This window comes from Hetaerina americana, unplaced genomic scaffold (genome assembly GCF_022747635.1).
Source record: "Hetaerina americana unplaced genomic scaffold, ioHetAmer1.1.p SCAF_4, whole genome shotgun sequence".
NCBI lineage: Eukaryota > Metazoa > Arthropoda > Insecta > Odonata > Calopterygidae > Hetaerina > Hetaerina americana.
The window spans coordinates 63,532,576-63,548,121 of NW_027286985.1; positions in this window are offsets into that span (position 1 = coordinate 63,532,576).

The following is a 15,546-nucleotide window of genomic DNA, read 5'->3' on the forward strand; positions in this document are numbered from 1 at the left end:
ACAAAGGTAGATAAATGAAAGGTTTGTGCAGCAAATTATGTTTACAGGAATATAATTTATATAGAACCACATGGCTGACAAATTCTATCGGAGAGCAAGCCAGCCTCTCAACCAATACTTGTCAAGATATTCCCTTCGCTTGGAGAAAGGCTTTTGGTTCTTTTTAAATGTTGCAACACTGGGAAATATAATGGCAGTTAAAACCTTGGGGATAAAATCAGGGTGCTTATCCTACACAACCCTCCAGCAATGTGCAAAAGTAAGGAGAGAAAAATTATACATCCAATAGCTGGCTGAAATATTACCTTTCGCACAGGTTAACTACCTATTGAATTCAATTTTGTTAAAAATACGTGATCTAAGTCACAATGTGCAACTTTATCACCATTTTTGCTGATTGCGATTTTTTTGGAATCCAACTATTGCATAGAAAAAGTACTACTTCTCCCGACTACGTATAAAGAGTGCATGCCATTTCCTCTCTTTGCATTTAACAGCTACATCTCTTATTTCACTTCCTCTGAACGCGGGTAACTCTATTCCCAAGCGTGTATGTCGACTGTTTTTTTTCCGTCCTCCGTGACATCTCCCGCCGCGGGACGAGTCTCCTGAGTCCTGACACGACCGGGAGGAATCGTCTTCACCAAGGGAGCTGCGAGTCGAGAATATGCCTACTGTTTAATAATGCGCGCTTTGCTCCGTTCGAAGGGATGGAACCGTCGTGGTGTTGCTTTCTTCTCCACACATAATGGAAAAACAATGGCATGGAATGAGTCATTTTTAATTGAACGACCGAGGCACTTCCCTTGCAATCAAGCTGCCTCGAAAAGTTAGTTGCCCTTCCGAAGAGCTGAAAGGTCGAGTCTTTTTTTTCTTCTTCACGCTAATTGCCGTGGCACATGCGCCGTGGCTCTGTTGAATTTATATTAACGGGAATTTTTCCAGGATTTAGTGGCCTGCACTGTGACTAAATATCAGACACTATTCAAAGATGCTTTTGAAAAATATAAAACTTATTACAAAAATTAAAATAACTTGCACAACCTGTGAAAACTAGAAAAAATTGGAGCGTCATTAAAAGATTCACCAATTACAGAATGCATTGGTTACGCAGAGGACTCAATGCCAAGAGGATGCCACGTCACTCTTGAACTAATACCACGACTATCGACGATAATATTGAGACCGATAGAGGACTGAAATAACTGTATATTCTGAGGAAAAATGTTTAAATACCTTATTCTTCTCCAACACTATGAAAAATTAATTTTCTTTAATGTTTAATCATTAATTTAAAAAACTTTACTTTTCAAAAAATCAAAATTAAACTATTTACGTCTTTACCGCATAGATTACCTTCCTTTTCATTTAATCCAGACATTTATCACCTGTTGGGCCATAGATTATGGAAATGCGTCTCTATGAATGTTTAGCTTCTTATTATGTATGAAGTCATGGCCATATTGTTCAAAACCTCAGCGGTGATTAAATTAACTATGTTAAGGTTTTTTATTGAATTGATCTGTAAATTTAATGCATCATTCTGGATGAATAGGGTAAACTTTTCTATTCACTTACTTGCTGTAACCTCAATATCCTAATTGATCCTGAAACCAGTATACTTTTAGCATCTAAAAACCTAAGGAATTTTGGAAACCGTTTGAAAAGTTTTAACTGCAAAATATTTTTAGTAAATATTTAGAGAAATATCATACATGATTAATTCATATAATTATATAGACGAAATTACCGATAATGCATTATCTAATAATTGTATCATGCGCAACCATTTAACTTTTGGCCATGAGCAAGTCTCTCTCCCTATTGCCAGTGGTTGCTTGAAGTTAGCTCTCAATAGAGTGAAGTTGAGCAATACATCCTACCGATCAAATCCAAATGAATGATTCATCATACAATTGCAGATTTAAGGATCGTAGCTTAATGAATTATCGTACAAAAGCAAGGATGAGATTTCATAAAGCCAATGGTCTACTAACCATATAATAATCGAATAATCACCATGCCACAACGTTCGAATCAAGACCACTGCATCCGCCTCAGACAGCATATTTCAGCCACAGCCTGGGGCGTGGAATTTTAGCTTTTCAGAGGCATAATCAATCTCAAGTAGCGGATTGTCATTCAAAAAACTGCTTTGGTGTGCTAAAAAAAAGTTGTGCTTATACTTTTGAAATATTTGAAGAAAAGAAATGAGTAGCGATTGAAGTGATCATCTTAGCATGGATAAAAAGTAATATTAAATATGGTGGAAAGAGAGGAAAAAAAATAATTAGAGTTGTCTGGCTGGGAAAAAAAGATGTTGGATGAAATAAAGATGTCACCATGAGAGAAATGTACAATAAAATGGAAAAATGAGAAGTAAAGGGGAAATAGGATAGTTAATGTATGTGATGGAGCGGAAATGTTTAGTGAGAACGGTGGAGGGCGAGCGTGAACATTGTGAGCAGTATGAAGAATGATAGAATGTATGATGATTTCATGGAGAAAATAGTGGAAGGGAAATTGTCTTCTACTGAAGTGAAATAATATTGAAGTTTATGTTGAGGTGCAGTGTAAGAGATCACTTATCTATAATCTATACTGAAATAACAATAATACTCATTGTTTTTAAAGTAAATACAAACATATAATTATCCTGATTATTCAAAATGCTTCCGCAGAATATAATACTGCCCTTTTTACCACAAGAAATACCAGTAAATAAACAAACTTATACTAAGAAACGAGGGTAGGCTGAACACTAATGCACACATACATGCTTGTAGACCACAAAACAAAAACAAATAGCAAGATTGGGGGCAAAAAGTACATTAAATTAAAATTCTTACGCTTCAAAATCATATATTTACTTTTCAACATAGCCACCGCTCACACACATTTCTCACGTGCACCAAGTTTTCTCATTCGGTCACTGAAAAACTCTTCTCACTTTTCTCGAATCCAGGTCTTGACAGCTGTTGACCTAATCATCCGAGGTGTAATGATTACTCTTGAGTTGAGGAAAAAAATAAATTACGCAAGGCGCAAGATCGGGGGAATAAGGATGGTGTCGAATAGGTTTAATTTCAGGTGCCGCAGAGCCTCTCCAATTACGCGCGAGATGCGTGGACGAGCGTTTTCATGTTGCAAGATTATTGGCACAAGGCCATCTTTATCAAGACAAAATCGACGTCGAAGGTGTTTTAGAGTCTGTATATGCTGACAAGAATTTACCGTTGCCCCTCCTTCCAGAAAATCGGTCACATGAACTCGGTGGGCATCCCAAAACACCGTCAAAAGAAGTTTTTTTTGCTGATGATTGTCTTTGGAACTATTTCTCGCTCGCAACCGCGGCATTTTACTATCCATCTATTTAAAGTAAACCTATCAATAGCATCGTCATCCCGAACATCCTTTGCATTACGATGAATCGAGAGGGAATGTTACTTCCACATGCCATCAGAAGTGCTCATGAATGTCATTTTGTTTGTGGTCTATATTAGTTTTCGGTCTACTCTCGCATATTCCCTCTAGGACGTGAATAGTCTTCCTTTCGTAGAGCGTTGTAGAGCATTTCATCATTTTAATTGCAAGTCTTTGAGAACGCTTTATTAAACTTTGCCTCAAAATCACTTACAAATGGAACATTAAAGTATTAGCCAGCCTTATATTCCATTCTTACAAGTGCTATAAGATAGATAATGAAATATTTACATAATCCTATGCATTCAGGAAATATTAATCTAATGCTCCGAAAAATTAATATAGCGTGAAGACTGAATGAGATATGAATTATTTCATATATTATTAAAATATATAATTTTACGGATTAAAAAGAGATAACTCTCTTAAATATCCTCGATAAAATGAATAGCTGCTCAGGGCTATTGCTACAAAATACTGGGAAAGTAACAAAGAAAGGCACAGTGAGGAACAATTTGAAGTTTGAAATTTTTAATCTCGATTGTGATTTATTTTATTTTATCTTTTGGATAATAGCGTTAAGGAATCATATTTCTTAAAATTGCATTTCATAAGAATTTAAGTCGGAGGGAAAGTTTAGAAATTGCACATTTGTGCCTTGATGTTTTTATTTCCATCTCCAACCTGAGTCATAATTGACCTTTTGGCTATAAAGAGGGTTAGAATGTCTCCATTCACTTGTATGGTCTGGAGAAAACCGAAAGTGATCCAAAGGCATTATATTTATTGCATGGCCGTCCCATAGCCGTGATTAACCACGCATTAACACGGGCAAAACGCAAGCACGGTCGATTTTAACGTTCCATTTCCCGGGGGCGCAACCTTAAACTCCCCTTCTCGGTCCTTAGACACTGAATAACTGTGCTTAATCATATCGTAGTTGGGAATTAATTTTAGCCTTCCCGACCAAGTTCAGTCCAAGATGTTCCCTTATTGCGTTAAGCATACCGCTGTGAAACCAGAAAGTGGGAGGGATGGAGAAGAGATGGAGGCAAGTAAGGAAGAATGAGAGGGAGGGTAAAGGGAATATGCGGGAGGGTCATAATGTATGGAAGTCGCTGAATGTTACGCCATAAGCGCCAAATTGGAGAACACCGGTGGGACCATCCGTAATAGTCGCAAGGCCCCCTTGAGTCACCGCCTACGGTGATGGGGTGCGGAAGCCGCCCTTCCCTCTCTCCAATCCCCACATATCACCCACCCCGAACAACCCCCAAAGTCCCTCCCATGAGAAGGTGCCCTCCCCCCTCACGTCGTCCGTCTTTGTCCTTTCCTACACTGTTGGTCCCTCGCCTCGTTAGTTGGCTGTGCGTATGAATGGACTTTGGGACTCTTAAAAAGCCCGATGGCTCTAGCAAAATTGCTAAGCAGAAGGGTGTGAGGGAAGGTAAGATAAGGCTCAAAGAAATGCGTCATTTGCTTCACGAAAGCAAACAAGCGCTCAAACAATTGAAGGGCAGATCGCGTCAAGGACCTCGAAATAGTTAATTCTTTGTTAGAGGAAAAATATGATGGAGAATTTTTCAGCACGTCGGAATTAGAAAGGGACAGGCTTTTGGGGCGGAGCTCCGATATAATTTGATCAAATTTCTTAGAACTCTTTGAAGAGGTCATCTTAATTTCAATACCGCGATGTCTTAAACTGAAAAAAAATGAAGTAAACAATAATGAAGTGCAAGACCGAAGCTGATAAGTTAAATTCGGATTATTTTTATGTGTGTAAGTAAATATAAGACGAAGTAGAATTTAACGTTTTCAATACTCAGATTTACAATTAAATATTTGGTATAGCAATGACTCCTAATATGAACCAAATGTACCAGAATTTTAGTATTCTTAGAGTTAGCTTCAATGCATCATGAATAATCTCAAATTTTCGCGAATATAGAGGAAATTTAGTGGGCAGGACTATATTTTATACATATCAGACTTCACCTTGAAACTGGAGCGTCATATGTTGACCATACGTAATGAACGAATCTGACATGATGCATAAAATTTCTGTCTCAAGGAACCAATTATTATTGATGTTTAGTTTATTCTCAGTTAAGCTCAGTTTATTCAATAACATGAGATATTTAAATGATATATTCTCAAGTAACGACCTAAGTTGAGTCTTTTTTGGAATACAAGATTTGCGAACCCCAAAACCGGCCAATGAACATATTAGTCGTGGAAATTTAATTGGCGCATAAGTGTCATCAGCTTAATAATTTTGAACAAAGCATTGTATAAAGATAAGACCAGTATTTTACCAAAAAAATTCTATTTTTCACAAAAACCGGCATTCAGAAATTAAAAGATTTTTACTGTATAAGGATATAGACTCTTATAAAAAATTCCTACAGCTCTATTAGTTTTAGCAAAATAATTTAGGACATTTAATTTTCACAAACATATTTTCTAACAAAACTGCATGCCTTCGGAAAAAGGAGACTTACCGATAAAAGACGAGAACTACTCGAACGCATGTATTAATTTTACAGTAGGGTAAAGGGATTGATAGTCGATCGTATGTAAATGTCAAACTTGTGCATCGCGATGAAATATACGCTGAAGATTTTCTTGTCTCGAATCTTATTTTATCTGTCTCCGCAGCATTTTGAGCCAGAAGAATAGTCTTACCAATCGTAATCGACCTTTTTAACCCCTTCCAACCTCTTTCCTTCTACTTTGTCGTCTGGCGTCCTACTCACACGCTCTTGAGTACAAGGGGACGGACCGAGAGCATAAGATGGAAAGAGCAAACGATTTCCACTGATCGTTTAATATTAATATCCTGAGCGATCCTTGACCTCAACCCAAAGGATCGAAGGAGAATTATGCCATAAATAAGTTCCTCGGAAGAAGAGATTCACTCAGAGATGAAAGCTTCGACATCCTGCTCTTTTGCGCCCTGACACCTTTCCTTGAAACCATTACACGCATGAGCATCCTACTTCAAAAAGGAGTTAGAGGAATAATACTAAATTTATCCAAACCTGTAGTTTAGTTATCAAAATCAACAAATCAGATTACGTTAATAAAGATGACGTTCGCAGGATGGTCATTAAAACTTTTGACGGAAAAAGAGATTTCTTCACTTTATACCATGAAGATTACGTGGTGCCTAAGGCAAAAGTCCTCATTCATAACGCATTTGAATTGAATTAGAGTTTTGCGAGGTATATGTACTCAATAATAACTAAAATTCATAATCAGACATAAAAGGGAATGCAATTATCGTGATAAACAGAAGCATCATGAAAGAAATCAGGTGTAGCAGGTCATATATTTGTTAGAAAGGTCATGAGAAAACGGTACCTATTAGTCAGGGTTAATAAGGGAAAAATTATGTTATCGAAAGAAGATATTACAAGAAGAAAATAATTGATGACAAAAACACTTTTTAAAGAGCTGAAGAAAATATTAGTAAAATCTTAAATATGGAAGGTAGCGTTGCATGAACGTGAAACGGGATATCGGAAAAGTGGACAGGAGGGAATATTGAAAGGTAGTAGGATGTTAATGAGAGTTAGAATGAAGAATGCTCAATAAGCGGGGTAGAGGAAGGAAAAGAGTATGATTTTTAAACAGTATGAAAGTTGGCAGAAGTTATGAAAAACCGAAGGAAGGTATAATGATGGCCAAACAAGAGGGCGTAATCGCGATAACTAGAAAATAAAAGGAGTCGTGGACTTTCCAAAGCTTGCGTTTCTGTTCAGAATACCTTGGATAAATGAATGAATGTTTAAGCAATACTAGTGGGGTCTAGAATAACGTATTCCATGGAATAAGTTGTGAGACATTTTATAAAAATCCGATGATTGTTTCTATATGCTACACATTTTAAATTATGAATCATTACTATAAGTCGGATAATAGGTAAGTTTTCTTCAATAAAACATACAAATACGAAAAAATAAATGCTTTGCTGAACGTATTATTAACCTTCTAATTAAAATCAGGCTTAACCCACTACATTCGTAAAACAACCAATTAATGCATACATGCATAGGATTTTTCAGAGTCCTATACGAAAGAACTACGGTCATAATAAGTTTCGATAGCCCAAATCCGTCAAATATACACTTTTGGCGGAAATTTGTAACGGTCTGAAGGGAATAGATACAAAAAAAATCTAAAATGAAATGTTTATGGAACTTAACTTCATATAGTTCACCTGTATAGAAAGTATACCTACTACATTCGTAGTTAAAATAAAATAATATGCGGAATTAAAACGAGATAAAATTCATTGCTAAGTTTAATAATGATTAATCATTGATAAGTCACTCCATTAGGCAATGGACGTTTAATGCGCAGTAATATGAGACTGATGAAATGCAATCCTCGCCCTATCACGTAATCTCAATGCATTTCTTAAACCTATTCAATTAAGCCGGTTACTATAGTGCGCAGACTATAGTCATCCAGTATATAGCGGGATATGTATAATTCTCTAAGTAAAATGCTAAGGGCGTTTTCTGTCAAATGGATTCTCAGTGACATTTTACGGTTCCTATGGTGATTTACTCGGCAATCAAGGAAACAAATGGTTTATGCTAAAAAATATACGCTTGAGAAGAACAAGAGTAATCTCTGAAAGTCAAACACGCGACCATTGAATATACTTCCCGCGTACCTCACAGACTTCTGCCATTACGAGTTCGCCTGTCAAATTATTCACCAGAAGTTTTGTAATAGCTTAATCTAAAAACTAAAGAAAACTAAAAAAGGAAGAGAAACTGGATGAAATTCATTAAAAGCAACAAGGTTAGGAAAATTAAATATAATTAGGAAAGAAATGGACGGGCATACTTAATTAAATAATGATGGAATATTTCTAATCTTTACACATTGAAAATCAATTTGAATTTATATACATAGATCATGAATATAAAAGTGGTTTTAGAGGAGAAGAGTGATTCAAATGCCTATCTTGTTCGTCTTGTTGGGGATTGTCAGTAACAGGTAGAGTAAATACAACCAAAAACATGACTGTGCAATCTAGCCATATAGGATATATAAATTTTGAGACTACTATAAATATTTAAACAATTATAATTCTAACGATGAGAGAAGAGAAGCGGAGGGTCTTATAAAATATTGATGTATTCAGAGGGGATATGGGAAATTATAATATAAGAGTATATAACTGCTGTGTAAACTCTCGATGTCTATGATTAAACTTGCACTCAGCTGGAAGATAAATCGAAAGCATACGGTAAGGAGATGATGTGGAATAATATCTATTCTCTTCATCAGTTATATCCCATTAAAATATGATATAATTCATCCTACCAATAACACCTGCCGGGCACTTATTGCCATAAATTAAGAGAGATAGGCTTAAAAACGGAGATATTCAAGCATTTACTTTTCTCGCGCACTATTTTCAATGATAATCCACGGGGAAACACAATGATAGCTTGCTTTGATAGAATGCTTGTTTTGCTTATAAATATAACTAGTTAAATGTATTTTGTCTTTCACGAGTCTTTAGAATGTTGGAAAAAGATTTCTGAGTTGTGCGCCTTAGCTATATCTAATGTAGTACAAAAACCAAAAAATCTCTGCAGAGTTTTCGTATGCTTAGAGCTGAACAGAAATTGAATCCCTGTATAATCTTCGGCTTTGTATTCAACTCAGGTCTTCCAATTCGAATATTTTGGAGCATTAAGCGTTTTGACCATTGAATACCAAAAACATTGTCAGGATACTTGAAATAATTAAACTAGACTTGCTACCCGAATATTGCCGTCTTAAGTAATCAATACTTAAAACGTTAAAAAGTACATATACTTTTTCATTACCGTTACTAAAACAACTTTATTTTTTCAAGTTCAAATAATGTTTATAAAGTCTTCTACGTCTCTGACTCCATTTATTAACCCATACGTGTGCATGGATTTATGAATAAATGGAGGAGAATCAAGTTTCAATGAGGTAACACCTATGGTAACATCAATTTAACCATTTTTTTATTATATTATAACTGAAACTATTACCACTACAAGGTCATTCTCATGAATTTTATGCCTTTTTTGCCTGAAAGAAGTGAGAATGGTGTTGGTCTTTCTTATTATTTTTCCTGATATTGAAAAATTATAAAACGAATATTTTTACCTATTGTAATATTTAATAAAACGGCCAGCTTGACATACTTAATAAGCATTGCTATGGTTTTCCGATACTAAATTGAAGGGAATTTTTCAGTAAACCAAATGGGACTTTTATTAGTTTTTCTCATGAAATTTATACGAAGGCTCATCCTTGATTGTTGATTCATTATATATATATGTATATATATATATATATACATATACACGAGGGTCATCCGGAAAGTAGTACCCGTTCGTGCCGCATGAAGTGCTGACGACGCGAGTAGCCGCTGGACGAGGTCAGATAGCTTCAGTGGCTTGTCTGCCTTCTCTGAGCCAAGTTGCGTGACGCTAGCATTGCCTGTGTTGTTTCTGTGATTGTTTACAATGTTTAAAAAAATTGAGAACGCCGCCAGTTGTGAAGTGAGGGCAGTGATTAATTTCCTCAATGCAAGAAACGTTCGCCCATGTGATATTCATCGCCAATTAAAGGAGGTGTATGGAGACAATGTAATGGACGAGTCGTCTGTTCGGCGGTGGTGTCGCAACTTCAACATGGGGAGGGGGAACACACACGACGATGAGCGTTCGGAGAGACCGTCTGTCATTACAGACCAACTGGTGAGCTCAGTTGACGAATTCGTGAGGAACGATCGGCGCGTCACAATTGATGACATCTGTGAGCATTTTCCCAATGTTTCTCGAACAATTGTTCATGAAATTGTTAAACACCATCTGCATTATGCAAAAATTTGTGCAAGATGGGTCCCTCGCGTATCTCAATGAGCTGGCGGCGAAGGACTATGCAGCAGGAATACAGAAACTTGTCACACGTTATGACAAATGCCTTAATTTGCTTGGAGATTATGTTGAGAAGTAGTTTAAAGTATCCTCTTTCAAATAAAATTTTTTATGTTTGTTAATATTTACTTTTGTGTCTTTATTTCACGAACGGGTACTACTTTCCGGATGACCCTCGTAGTTATGGGTACTTAAAAGAATGTTAATTACAATTTTCTTTGTAATTCATGCCATATTAAGATCATCTTCAGTCGAGTAAGGAAAGTGGAGGTAAAATACAATTATGACAATTAAAATGAATGTCAAGGAGTAAATGGATACTGCAATAACTCTTGTAAGTTAAAATACCAGATAATTTCAATTACCCGATTCTCTGTAGAGAAATCGATTTTTTAAAAATCTGGACTGTGATAGCGTGAGCCACCAAACACAACATATTTCAGAAATAGGAACTTGAGTTTAAATTCAACAAAGACTTAGCATAGCATGCGTTCCTGAATTTTTGAAAACCATGGTAATGTCGGGAACGTGGGAGTTCGGGTGGGTTGTTCGAGTTTTGAACTTGGTACAATTTTAGATGGAAGATTTGGAGAAAGCAACCAGAAAAAAGGGGGGATGAAGATGGAGGTAGAAGCCGGGTAATAGAAGAAGAGGTTTAAAGGACATGTGGGTGAGTTCATTAGACTGGAATGCGTTGAATTTTTCACTTTTATTCTTTCTCTTCTAAGTTCAACAGATTCAGGCTTGAGGTCGTGGAAGTTCATCATAATGAAATAAGGACAATTTGCACTTTTCCACAGTTTATTTAACGTACGACGCGTTTCAACTCACAGAGTCATCATCAGGTACAAGACTGTATCTTCGTCTTGTACCTGATGATGGCTCCGTGAGTTGAAACGCGTCGTACGTTAAATAAACTGTGGAAAAGTGCAAATTGTCCTTATTTCATTCTTTCTCTTCTTCTAACACAAGTTATCAACTTACGATATTTCTGGTGTGTTTTTGCAAGAGAGATAAGGTAACATGTTAAGAACTGTATTGAAAGAGAGTGGAAACGGCGGTTATAAAAACAGTAAAATAGAGAGAAAAATACATATTAATGCTCCCACGAATATTAATATGTGAATCCGGAAACCGTAGAGCTAGCAACACTTACTATAAATGGATTGATTGGCTCTAATTCTGGCAGCATCAATCAGCAATTTGCGTGGTTATCCCTCGTGAAAGTGAACGTAATTGTTTTTCATCCAAAAATAAAAATTATTACCATGCTGTATATTAAAAACGAAGGGGATAAAGTTTCTATTTCATGATTATTCTAGAAAATTAAAGTTCTTATTAGTGTCACAGTATACAAAGAATAACAAGTTCGTAGAAAAATCTTTTATGAACATTTAATTGTTAAACTGGAAGAAAATGAAAATAATCAACACAATATAATTATTTACAGACGATGCCATGTTTCACGTTAGGTAATCGTAAGCTTAGATAATAAATATTCAGCAAAGATGAAATAAAATCATTTAGATATCATTCCGAGTTTAATTGGATGTCACTTATTGTAAGAATTACTAGCGCTGCGTATGCATATTTTAGTCGTGATTTTGTTGAAGCCTTTAATTACAAAAATACTGTGGATTAATTATAAATAAAGAAGGCGGTAATAACATAAATGGCGAACAAAGCTGACAGAAACATTAAAATGAACCATGAAATGAAAATTATGAATAAACTTATTAAGACTTCAAAAACGAGCAATCAGAAACAAAACAGCAATGACTGCCACCAAACAGAAAAATTAAAGTATGAACGGAGAGAAAAATTTGATCAAATGACGACGAAATGACTATTACTAGGATTGAATTGAGGTGATAAACTTTCATAATGTTGCAAAATAACCCTGAATTTACATAACAATATTCAAGTTTGAATTTGGAGAGTCTGGGGGGAAGGTGAGGAGTTTTCTGCAGTTGTTCGCAGGTGGAGGCATCGCATCAACGCGCGCCCGGAGGGTGGGGGGCTAATGAGATGGACGATACGGGCGTCGCTCGAGTGGAAGATAGACGTGGTCAACCCGCCCGTTTGTGTGGTAAAAGCGCGTGTATCTCAGGTAGTTTTTGCCTCGAAGTTCACGTTGGACTGCACATTGGATACGACGTAAAAAATGACGATGCGAAAGCTATTGGCTCGTGAAAATAGTTGCCTCAAACTATCAACTGAATGCAGGATTTATGGGGACGATAAGAAACTGAAAATTGAAAAGTTTAGAACGTACCCTCAGAAATTCCCTGTATTTTTCCCCCCACTGCTTTTATCGCACTCTTTCATTTCTAATTAACAAGGAACACATTGTTTATTGGATGCATAATTAAACGACTAATACGGTTACAAAAAAGTACGCATTCAAACGTAATGAAACAGTGGGTTTTTATTAAAACCTTACTAGTTTTACACCGACAACAGCAGTACTAAATCCGACGGAAGCAAAATTTAAAGTGGATATCTTGATAAAACGTTGTGGTACCATAAACGTAGCGGACTTTTATCAATAAAATAGGTGTTATACACAAATTTGATACTAAGAATTCGCTGCCAAGATTCTTTAATAGGCTCTGTTTTTTGAGGAATGCAAGGTGTGATATCTGGTTTAGTAAGCAATCTTCAGTGAAACTGACTAACTACCGTATTAGATAACTTTTTTGTTAACACATGGGCAGCTTTCAGTCGTCTCGGATTAAAATTACACGATAAAGAGTTTATAATTTTCAAATTTTGACACATGCACAAGAGTTGAGTACACGAAGTCATGTTTAAGGTTAATTAAAATATATGCTCTTCTCAATAAAAATATCGAATACACAATTATAAATTTTAAGAAAAGGTGAATTGGAACAAAAGGGGCGTTGCTCAATATTCAGTCGGTTTTCAAGGATTAGAAAAGTAAAGTTTATCATTAAATATCAGGTGATAAACTAGAAAAGGTGGTACAGTTTAAATATATCAAAAAAGCTTATGTTAGGCAAAGAAGCTTTGAAAAGGAGGACGGAATTGATTACAGTTACACCGAATAAGGATGTGAAATAAAATATAGTTTAAACTTTGATATGAAGCGCGGTTTTATACGGCGCTGAACATGGTCGCTGAAGCAAGAAGATTGCAGGCTTTTGAAATATGGATGTGGTAAATGATGAAATTCTTGGAATTATTACAAAGGAAAACAAACAAGGGAGTGCTAGGTATTGTGGGGGAGGAGGAATGGTTGTTGAAAGAGATCCAAAGGTGGGGAAGATGGATACGGAGTATTTTGATTGGGGATGCTACGCTGAAGACTGTGATAGAGTGGAGAAAGCGAGGTAAGCGAGGAAGAGGTAGGCAAAGAATAGGCATATTGGCTGTTAGGAAGGGGAAAAGAAGTGTGCGGAATAGAAAAAGGGTCTATTGTAGCGTAGGATGTCAAGTTGTACTTTGTCATGAGAGACAGGGAACTGTATCGTTGCAAATAGTCAGTGCTCCTACCTTAGAAGACCAACCTTAACCAATAGAATACCAATGATAATGATATAATTTTTCAGAATCATATTTACTCTGAATATACTTATGATTGTAGCTGTATTAATAAGTTAAGAAAAAACTGCATATGGTCTCTCAATCAGTAGCTTCTTCTAGTAGTCATATCAATATTAAAGGCTGACTGAATATTTACTGACCTCAATAATTCCGAACCTTATTTTAAATGTGTTAGCCAAGCTATAATAATAACGCAAAAGAGTGTTAACGCTACTTCATACTTTTTCCCTTTACTTTGAATGAAGATCAGATATCGTTAGGGTACCTAAAATAATAAATATTTTTATCTTATTCAACTAAAAATAGTTAGGTAGAAATCCACATGCTTCAAACAGTATGTCCTTATAATGGGAGATTTACTTATTCAGAATATTCTGAGCAGTAATGCAGATGTGTAAACGTTGATTCTCTGGCCTCACTCCTCGTGAGAATGCTTAGTGATACCAGAAAACACACACGTGCATCTAAAGAAAGCAAAAATGATTGGAAGATGTCACTGATTTATTGAAATACGAACACTCTTATTATCCTTGGGAACGTACGAAAGAAGTAAGGAAATACCTATGAAGTAAAATGATCAGAGACTTTTCGGAAATCAATAGTAGTAATGAGAACCGAGCTGTCGAAACGTCAAATAACAAATTGTGAGTGTCCTTTCTTTGTGTTTCTATATTCTAAAAATCTACATCTGTGTTTTTATATATTTGTGCGTCGCCGAAGAGCGTTCCATTTAGAAGATATTTTTTTATGTGTGTATATATATATATATATATATATAAATAAATAAATAAATAAATATATATATATATATATACACACGAGGGTCATCCGGAAAGTAGTACCCGTTCGTGCCGCATGAAGTGCTGACGACGCGAGTAGCCGCTGGACGAGGTCAGATAGCTTCAGTGGCTTGTCTGCCTTCTCTGAGCCAAGTTGCGTGACGCTAGCATTGCCTGTGTTGTTTCTGTGATTGTTTACAATGTTTAAAAAAATTGAGAACGCCGCCAGTTGTGAAGTGAGGGCAGTGATTAAATTCCTCAATGCAAGAAACGTTCGCCCATGTGATATTCATCGCCAATTAAAGGAGGTGTATGGAGACAATGTAATGGACGAGTCGTCTGTTCGGCGGTGGTGTCGCAACTTCAACATGGGGAGGGGGAACACACACGACGATGAGCGTTCGGGGAGACCGTCTGTCATTACAGACCAACTGGTGAGCTCAGTTGACGAATTCGTGAGGAACGATCGGCGCGTCACAATTGATGACATCTGTGAGCATTTTCCCAATGTTTCTCGAACAATTGTTCATGAAATTGTTAAACACCATCTGCATTATGCAAAAATTTGTGCAAGATGGGTCCCTCGCGTATCTCAATGAGCTGGCGGCGAAGGACTATGCAGCAGGAATACAGAAACTTGTCACACGTTATGACAAATGCCTTAATTTGCTTGGAAATTATGTTGAGAAGTAGTTTAAAGTATCCTCTTTCAAATAAAATTTTTTATGTTTGTTAATATTTACTTTTGTGTCTTTATTTCACGAACGGGTACTACTTTCCGGATGACCCTCGTGTGTGTGTGTATATATATATATATATATATATATATATAT